The following is a 9,632-nucleotide window of genomic DNA, read 5'->3' on the forward strand; positions in this document are numbered from 1 at the left end:
TGAATTTTTATTATTCACGTATGACATTTCTGGTGTCATAACTTTTCTTTGAGCTTATCGTTTTCATGCCTTTTCACCTGTTTTCTACATGATTTCTGTTTGATATCATCATAATTCAACCCTCTTGCATATTTAATATCTGCAATTTACCTACAGCATATCCATCGTTGTTAGTTTATTAATTTTCTGTAGGCCTGGGTATGTTAATCTATATCTTCTTTAGCATATGTATAAATGTATTCTATATCCTGCTACCTATGTATCAAATGGCATGTTTTCCTGTAAATCCTGTTATTTACTATTGATATTTCTCTTTAGCCTTCTTAAAACCAAGGTACTATGCTATCTGTTCAGCATTACAGACATGGAAACCTACGGATCATATTTGTAAACATCATTGTTTATGGGTTGTTATGCCATAATATTCATTGTGGATATGGGTCTGCTGAAGTCAATTACTGCAACATCCACCCTAGCTCTTTTAGTAAGCCAACCACAGCTCGTAAGGAAAGCATTGACAGAGCATATCACGAATCTTACCAATGCCACTTTCATAATGCAGCAAATTTTTTTTTATTACAGCAATAATATCTTTGTAGATAGCGGCAAGGGCAATGCCGATATCAATCGCAGCAGCTTGATTAAGAAATGTAATAACAGACTGCATTTGATTGTTTTCCTACATTTGCAAAACCCATAGTAGGAGCTGTATGTCTTAGATTCTGCATATTATCACCTCATTCTGCATTATCATTTGATTATTTTCATGATAAATTCCACTGATCTACCCACTGTGTGCATCCCATCTTCATCTTTTCATGTACCTTCCAACCCTGCATAACATATTTGTTATTTGAATTCACATTGCATAAAGCATTTTTCAAGTATCCACTATACATGTCATGCACATTTTGTATATCATGCATTTACCCATCTCTTCTTCTGCAGGTATCCAGTCTTGATAATTAGCCATATTCATGAACGGATATATCCATATCCGTTCATGATCTCTATACCATCTTCTGCACGCTTTGTTATTGATATATAGGGAAGCTCTATACCTAATTTTACTGAGAAATATGTTATAATTTAGGAATTACGGCTTTGTGAAATCACCTACAGAAACTGTATATACCCTGTATTTTCTTATTTTACCCATTATATATAGAATTCTAATTACTATATATATTTTCTCATTATATGTATATATATCTATATATATATATCTATGTATGTCTACATATATATATATACACATGTATATACATATATATATGTGTATATATATATGTACTTATATATATATAGTGATATCTTCATGTGCATTTGTTTTCACATACAAATATTTATGTAGATATTTTTCTTTTTCTTTTTTTTTCTTTTTGTAAATACATCTTCATCATTACATGTCATTTAGCACAAATTTTTGCAATTTTGATATATATATATATATCTCTTCGTTGTACATGTTCTATATATATGCCCATTTCCTTCAATATCTTGTATATCCATTTCTTGTACTAATGCTTATTTTGTAGGAAAATCTGGAGGATGCTGATTCTTTTACACTATGTACCTTTTTTTTATTTATTTTGACTTATGTCAGAGATGTAACAATCAAACTTGGAATAATATTTACTTTTACTGCTTAGATTAGGATGCATCTCATGTAGTTTGATTTCTGCAATATCCTGATTCTATGATTCATGTATCTCAATTTTCAAAATTCACTGTGGATGAACACAAATGGCATGTGCACCAACTCTTAGAGAGTTGATGAACTCGGTGAAGTCCATATTTACGGCCCTAGTCGAAATATGAACGAGACCCAGATCCATCATCTTTCTACTAGTCACACTGAGCCTACACTCTTAGGCTATCTAAAAAATGCACATCATATTTCTAATTTTTCAAAATATTGTGAATTAACTCAAATAAACTCTGAACATATTCATGGCCACAGTCAGAATATGTGAAGGATTTACTTTGGCTTAATACACATTTTTCCAACAAATTTCTTAAAAAAATCTTTTCAAAGTGCATTCATTTATTCAAATCATTTGCATCATGGCATCATCTGCTTTTCTCATGATTTTCTCAATAAAATTTCATTCTTTAAAAAAAATTGATTCCTCAAGAAACTATAAAGATTCTCGAAGATTGGATTTCCCAAGTCAAAGTTTTCCCGTGATTTTCCCTGAAAATATTATTTTCTTAAGATTCATTTTCAAAAAGGAATTTTTCATCTTTCTCAAGAATCAAAATTGATTTTCAGATATTTTCAAGACAATATTCTCAAGATTTCAATTTCCTAAGTTTGGAATTTCCATTTCCAAAGAATTTTCCAATGAATTCTAATCATTTTCCTAAGAAAATTTTCAAAGTCAGAGTTTTCCTGATAAATATTTTCTTTTTCAAATATTCATCTTTTCTCAAGAACCTTCTCTATTTTCCCAGGACTTTCATCCATTCACGATTTTCCCAAAACTTCATAAACTTTCTGGTGATTTCCCAATTCTTTCATTTGAGTTTCCTAAGAGATCGATTTCTATTTTTTTTCTGAGAAATGCTTTTCAACTCCAAATGTTTTCTAAGCATACATCATCTTTTTCCAACTTACACTTTACAAAATTTCATGGCACATGCCTGAATTCTCTGTGCATTTAGGATAGAATACAATTTCGATAATTTACCTAAGTCAAGCATATTTTGGTCCTTGGTTCGATTACCCCTATTAAAGGCGACAGGAACGGTCGAACCTCATACCGACAGGTCGAGCCCCCATCCCATGGATTTTCCCACGATTTTAAAAAACGGAGGCGAGTATTTCAAAACAATTTCCAAAATCCGGTCAAGTTTGAATCGCGAAAGCATTTCCCTCTCTCTTCCGCAAGGAAGGGAAGACGGGAAAATTTTTGCGACGATAATAGTCGACCCCTATTGTCCAACCTTTCCATTTGCCACTTTCAAACTTGCTTGCTTGGCAAGCAAGTTTGAATAGTCAAGGAGTTTTTTTCTTTTCTTTCTTTCCTTTTTTCATGCCCCTTCTATTTCTTTTTCTTGTTCCAGCCATCCCCATCCTAGAACCATCTAGGAGGGGATGCCACTCTCCCCTTAGGATGCTTCTATTTGAAAAGGTAAGTTTTGACTTTTTATGCATTGTTTTGGTTTTTGGTAAGTTTCAAAATATCATTGATTTTAAAGCTAAATTTTTATTTTAACTTTTTATATTTGAAAAGGACTGCTACATAGGATGTGATGGTCCCACCTATGGACTCCTACACTTTTATTAAATTTAATTGAATCAAAATTTTTATTTCACTTGGTTATTTAATTAATTAATTAATTTAGTAATTTAGATTTCATATCTCACCAAACTAGAATTTAGAATTAAGTGAAATAACATTAAATTATATTTAAATTATTTTCAAATGTGTGTATGTGTCTCTAAAAAAAATATTTCAACTAATTCAAAAAATTTTTTACACCTTGATTTCTTTCTAACCTAATTTGGATTCTTCAAAAATATTTTTTGAAACACAAGAGTTTCACTAAGGTCGATAGCACCCTTAGACGTGTGAGTGTATTTCATACATTATTTTTTTTTAAAGTCTTACATGCCCTAAAGAATAACACTCAGTACAAATTATCATTTTTAATTTGTAACACATAAAGAAAATTATAAAAAATTTATAAAAAATCCTTAAAAAATTATGAGCATTACACAAAGCCTCAAGACTAGAATAAGTCCACTATATTGCTCCATAGATACTTGAGTCCAATACATCCACTTCCGCCAAAGCACGCCTATCCATGGGTACCTAAAAAAGAAAAAGTAAGAAGGGTTAAAACCAAACACATATCTCAACAGAAAAACTCGGCTATCCATCTCACGATAGCAAACATGGATAGGACGATGAGCCAAACTAGACTCCCACTAAGTTCATAACTCAACACGAGTCCAACACTCAACTCTCTGCGGTATATGACTCGACTCAACCTCTAACTCAAGAGGAAAACAATACATGCACAACCTAGATGCATGCACATATTTTAATTTATTTATCTATTGAAGTTACTTTTTTACTTTCTACATGATGAACATATAATTGTTAATGACATGCATTGTGATGAGATTGTATTTAGACTTGAGTCCTAATTTATTCTATTCATATTGTATGAATGGATATATTGATATTAACATACATGACCCCTTGAATCCTAGAAGTGGTGACTTGTGATAAGGGCTACCTGGTTCGCGGTAGCAACCATCATGGAGAGTAGGCCACCGGTGATTCAATGATATAAAGACCTTACATCGTTGCATGCTTATTATGAGATAAGTGTGAGTCCTGATGTCATCCTAAGATTAAAGAATGAGATCTGACGTGATCATTTCATAATATCACTCATGAGAGAATGAGTGAAAAATGAGTTTGAGAATGTGAAACTATGTATTGAACTTAGCCTATGACTTAAGGTTACATTCACACAGTGGTTGGGGACTCTAGATGACCATAGATGGTTTAGAACGATCATAGTTAGGATGTATCATGAACCATACTGAGATTGAGATTGATCCTAACCTCCCAGCTAGCTATCAATGGGGTTCCTTTTTTGTTTTACTACAGTGCTTAGTGGTCTGGGGACCGCTAAGAGTGTATAGTTCATTGTCTGACCAACATATAGAATTGAGGTATTTTACATGGGTTGCTACGCTCATAGACGGCTATGACCGGTATAGCCGACCTAGGAGTACTGTAGGGTGATAGAGTGTTTAAGAGTGTATTAGGGATAATTAAAAAATACAAACATGTGTGGTGTGTCGAAAACTAAACTCAGACTAGGGGCTTAGAGCCCACTGCAGTTGTAAGTTTAAGTGTTATTTGTTTACAATTATTTTTTATTGGGTTGTAGACTTACTCTAAGTTTAATTATAAATGTAGGTTCCAGGCACACTAGCACAGACAGAACTTGATCGACTACTTCTTTGGCAGAGCACGTGATAGTTTTTACTTTCTTGTCATTGAACATTTATGTAATTGTTATCTTCTTTTGTTATAAATGATGAACAAATATAAGAAAGTGAGTTATTGGAAGATAATGAAAAAAAAAATTTAGCCATATTTTTTTTGGTGTGAACTCTATACACTTTCCTTATGGTAAGTAATACCAACCAAACTTGAACTTCCGAGGTCCTAGATTAGGGTGTTACAAAATGATATCAGAGTCAGGTTTACACAGAGAAGTCCATCATTCGTAACAAGTTTAATGACATAGAATATGATATAAGTTTTCGCTCAATAAAAATATGTCAATAACTAGGTTGTTTTATGATTAGAAAATGTTTAGCGAGCGCAACAATCACGAAGACCCTAGAGCACAAGACCCTTCCGAGCCACCCATGGTAGGAAAAGAGGAGTTTGTCGCTGCAATGATGATGACGACAGGAGTTATGGCAAACATGGCTCAGATTGTTAGAGAGTTGACACCACAACCCCCACTAATTTATATTATAGCTAGGAAAAGAGATGCGTACATACATGACTACCTCGACACTACCTATGAACGACAATTATAGCCCTACAGGCGAGGGACACACCAGTCCCATCATTAGAAAGCTCAATCAGTATGCGAGCGAACGACGAGGGATTGGATGGCGGCTCAAGGAAGAGTTATAAGGAATGCATCCCCTAGTGCAAACTTTGCATTTTAGGGAGGGTCTCGTATAATCAATGCAAGGGGACATCATATGTCCCGAGCCATCTAGGCGGCTACCATCAGGCAGCCAATCGAAGAGTTTTAAATCTGATTGAGGAGTTTCTTACTGAAGAACTAGGAGAGTAGTAATTTAGGCCGTAAAGGTAGTATGACTCGCTGCATAAGCGAATGAAAGCAACCCAGGACTAGTTCAGGGATAAGCAACATCAAAAAATTCATGGGAGAGAGGCAAGGATGAAGATCTCACTATTGATTCTGCCTCACCTACCTACACTCTCACTTCACTCTCATACAATATGAGTATCTTTCCTATGCCTGAGGATCCCACGGTTGATCCTACTTTACCCCTATAAGACTTGAATGCTCCTCTTATGACTCGTCTTTAATAGATGCGAAGAAATTAAGGTAGAGATCGAAGCTTTGGATGGATCAAAAAGTAATATAACATCACATTTAAGAATACTAAACTATTTAGTCTAGTTTGATTATCTTTTTTTTTGCATTGTTTTCTTCTTGCTTGTCGAGTGATATTTTATTTACATATAATAAAATGATTAATGAAATAAATAACTTTTTTACTATATGAGTGTCATAATTGTTTGCAAGTGATGAAATCTCGTGAAGGTATAAATGATACAAATACGGATAAGCCATTTACGTGATAATTTCAATATAGCACATGGGTTGTTTGACTCTGGAGCTATACATAGTTTCACTACCTCAACTTTTGAGAAGCGGTTGCCAGTTGCACCTTCACGATTGAATATTTCTTACTTGATAGAAACACCTATAGGTGAGTCCACCGTAGTAAACACTATGTATAACAATTGTATAGTGAAAAGAGAAAATTATGAGTTGTTTGTGAACTTATTGCAACTCTATTTCATAGATATATATGTTGTTCTTGGCATGGATTGGTTGTCAGACTATCATACCATTATTGATTGCAGCAAGAAGTGTGTCAGTTTTCAAACTCTGCAGAGTCTAACTTTCACATATCAGGGTGTTAGAAAACTATCGAAACTAACAATCACATCTTATCTAAAGGCCAATAAATGCATTCAAGAAGGATGTATGGGATTTCTGGCCTACATGAAGACCGAAGAGAAAAGACCTCACATTATCTGATGTGGACATAGTTCGTAAATATACTGATGTTTTTCTAGAGAAACATTCAGGTTTTCCTCCCGATCGAGAAATTAAATTCCAGATTGACCTTATCTCAAGAACAACTCCTATTTTGAAGGTTCCTTATCAGATGGGACATGCAGAACTTAAGGAACTCAAGGATCAACTGCAAGAATTGTTGGAGAAAGGTTTTTTTCGACCGTCAGTATCTCCTTGGGGTGTTCCAATTATGTTCGTCAAGAAGAAGGATAGATCATTGTGAATGTGTATAGATTATCGACAACTGAATGAGTGACCATCAAGAATAAATATTCATTGTTGCAGATTGATGATTTATTCAACCAACTTCAAGGAGTTGCATGTTTCTCGAAGTTAGATCTGAGATCAAGTTATCATCAACTGAAGATTAAGAAAGAAGATATGGCTAAGACGACATTCAGATCATGATATGACCATTATGAATTCTTGGTCATATCTTTTGGTCTGATTAATGCACCAACAATCTTCATGTATATGATGAATAGGGTTTTGAAACTATATTTAGATAAGTTCATTGTGATATTTGTTGATGACATCTTCATTTATTTCACCACGAGGGAGCAACATGAAAAACACCGGAGGATAGTTCTGCAGATACTCAGAGAACATCAGCTCTACGCCAAATTCTCTAAGTGCGCCTTTTGGTTGGAACAAGTATCATTTCTTGAACATATTTTTTCTAAAGATGAAATTATAGTAGACGCTGAGAAGATTGAAGCAGTCACCAATTGGGCTAGACCCAATAATCCTACCGAGATTCATAGTTTTTGGGGATTGGCTAGGTACTACCGGCGATTTGTGGAAGGGTTTTCTCTATTGGTAACTCTAATGACAAAGCTCACTAAGAAAAACGTAAAGTTTAAGTGGAATGACAAGTGTGAGCAAAGTTTTTAGGAGATAAAGAAGTGTTTTACCACTGCTCCAATGTTGGTCTTATCTTCTCGATCTGAAGGTTTCACTATTTATAGCTATGTCTCTCATAAGAGATTGAGTTACATTCTGATACAGCATGGTAAGGTGATAGCTTATGCATCTCGCCAACTCAAAACACATGAAGTCAACTATCTGATGCATGACTTGAAGCTTACAACTATTGTTTTCGCTTTTAAGATACGGAGACACTACTTATATGGTGAGCAATTTAAAGTTTTTATCGACCATCAAAACTTCAAATATTTGTTTTCGCAAAGAGACTTGAACTTGAGGTAGAGAAGATGGCTAAATTTTTTAAAAGATTATGACTGTGAGTTAAAATATCATATGGGAAAAGCGAATGTAGTCGTTGATGCTCTTAGCAGAAAGTCAGGACCATTAGCTAGACTCGCAGATTGAGATTTATTTTTTTTGGTTGCGCATAAGAAATTATAGGCTCAATGCTTAACAGATCGCTTATTATTTGTGCAAACCACATTGAGGTCAGAATTGTGAGAGCAAATTAAGGAAAAGCAACCCTTAGATTTAGAGTTGGCCCAAGTGAGGCAAAATATTTCAGAAAGTGAAGAGTCAGACTTTAAAGTTGATGATCAAGGACTTCTCAAATTTCGTAATAGAGTGTGCATTCCTAAGGATAACCAGCTCAAGCTTCAGTTACTGGGCGAGGCACACCACTCTAGATATGCCATTCACCTTGGCAGCAATAAAATGTTTTGAGATTTAAAAGATTCATTTTGGTGGAGCGATATGAAGATGGTCATTACTGAGTTTGTAAGAAAATGTTTAATGTGCCAGCAAGTGAAGATTGAATATTAATGACTCGGTGGATTACTACAACCACTCCCCATACCTGAATAAAAATGTACAAATGTCACTATGAATTTTGTCTCAGGTCCCCCAAGGACTAAGAATGAGATGTATTCAGTATAGATGATTGTTGATAGGCTAACTAAGTCAGCTCACTTTTTGGCATGTAAGATAACTCACTTGTGACCATTTGACTCAATTGTTCATTAAAGAGATTTTCAGACTCTATGGAGTACCTGATTCGATTATTTCGGACAGATACATCGCGATTCTGATAAAGTTTTCAAGAAGTTATGAGAACACAATTAAAAATGAGTACGATATTTTATCCTCAGTCAGACAGACAGTCAGAGCAAACCATTCAGACCCTAGAAGACATGTTGCGAGCATATACTTTAGAGTATAGTGACTCGTGAAATGACATCCTACCTCTGATGAAATTTGCATACAATAATAGTTTTCAAGCAAGTATAGGCATAGCTCTGTTTGAGACACTGTACGGTCGACGATGCCAAACACTCTTGTGTTGGGATCAGGTTAGAGAAAGAAGATTGCTAAGGCCTGATTTGGTGCAACGGATGACAACCCAAGTGAGATTTATTCGAGAGCATCTTCTTGCAGCGCAAAATTCATAAAAAGTTATGCAGACCAAAGACATCTTGAATTAGAATTGGAGCAATGTGATCATGTATTTTTGAAGATATCTTATTTTAAGAAAGTGATGTATTTTAGTCGAAGAGAAAAATTAAATCCAAGATATATTGGACATTTCGAGATACTCACGAGAGTTGGTCAGACGACATACAGACTGACTTTGCCACCTTCTTTGTCTCGAATTCACAACGTGTTTCACATATCTATGTTGCGAAAGTATGTGCCTGATCCCTCCCACATATTGGCTACAATTGAGTTAGTGCTGAAAATACAAGATGACTTAAGCATGAATGAGAAACCTATAAAAAGCTTGGATGCGAAACTACATAAACTGAATAACAAGAAAATAT

This window comes from Nuphar pumila, chromosome 7 (genome assembly GCF_984573655.1).
Source record: "Nuphar pumila chromosome 7, dmNupPumi1.hap1.1, whole genome shotgun sequence".
Classification (NCBI taxonomy): domain Eukaryota; kingdom Viridiplantae; phylum Streptophyta; class Magnoliopsida; order Nymphaeales; family Nymphaeaceae; genus Nuphar; species Nuphar pumila.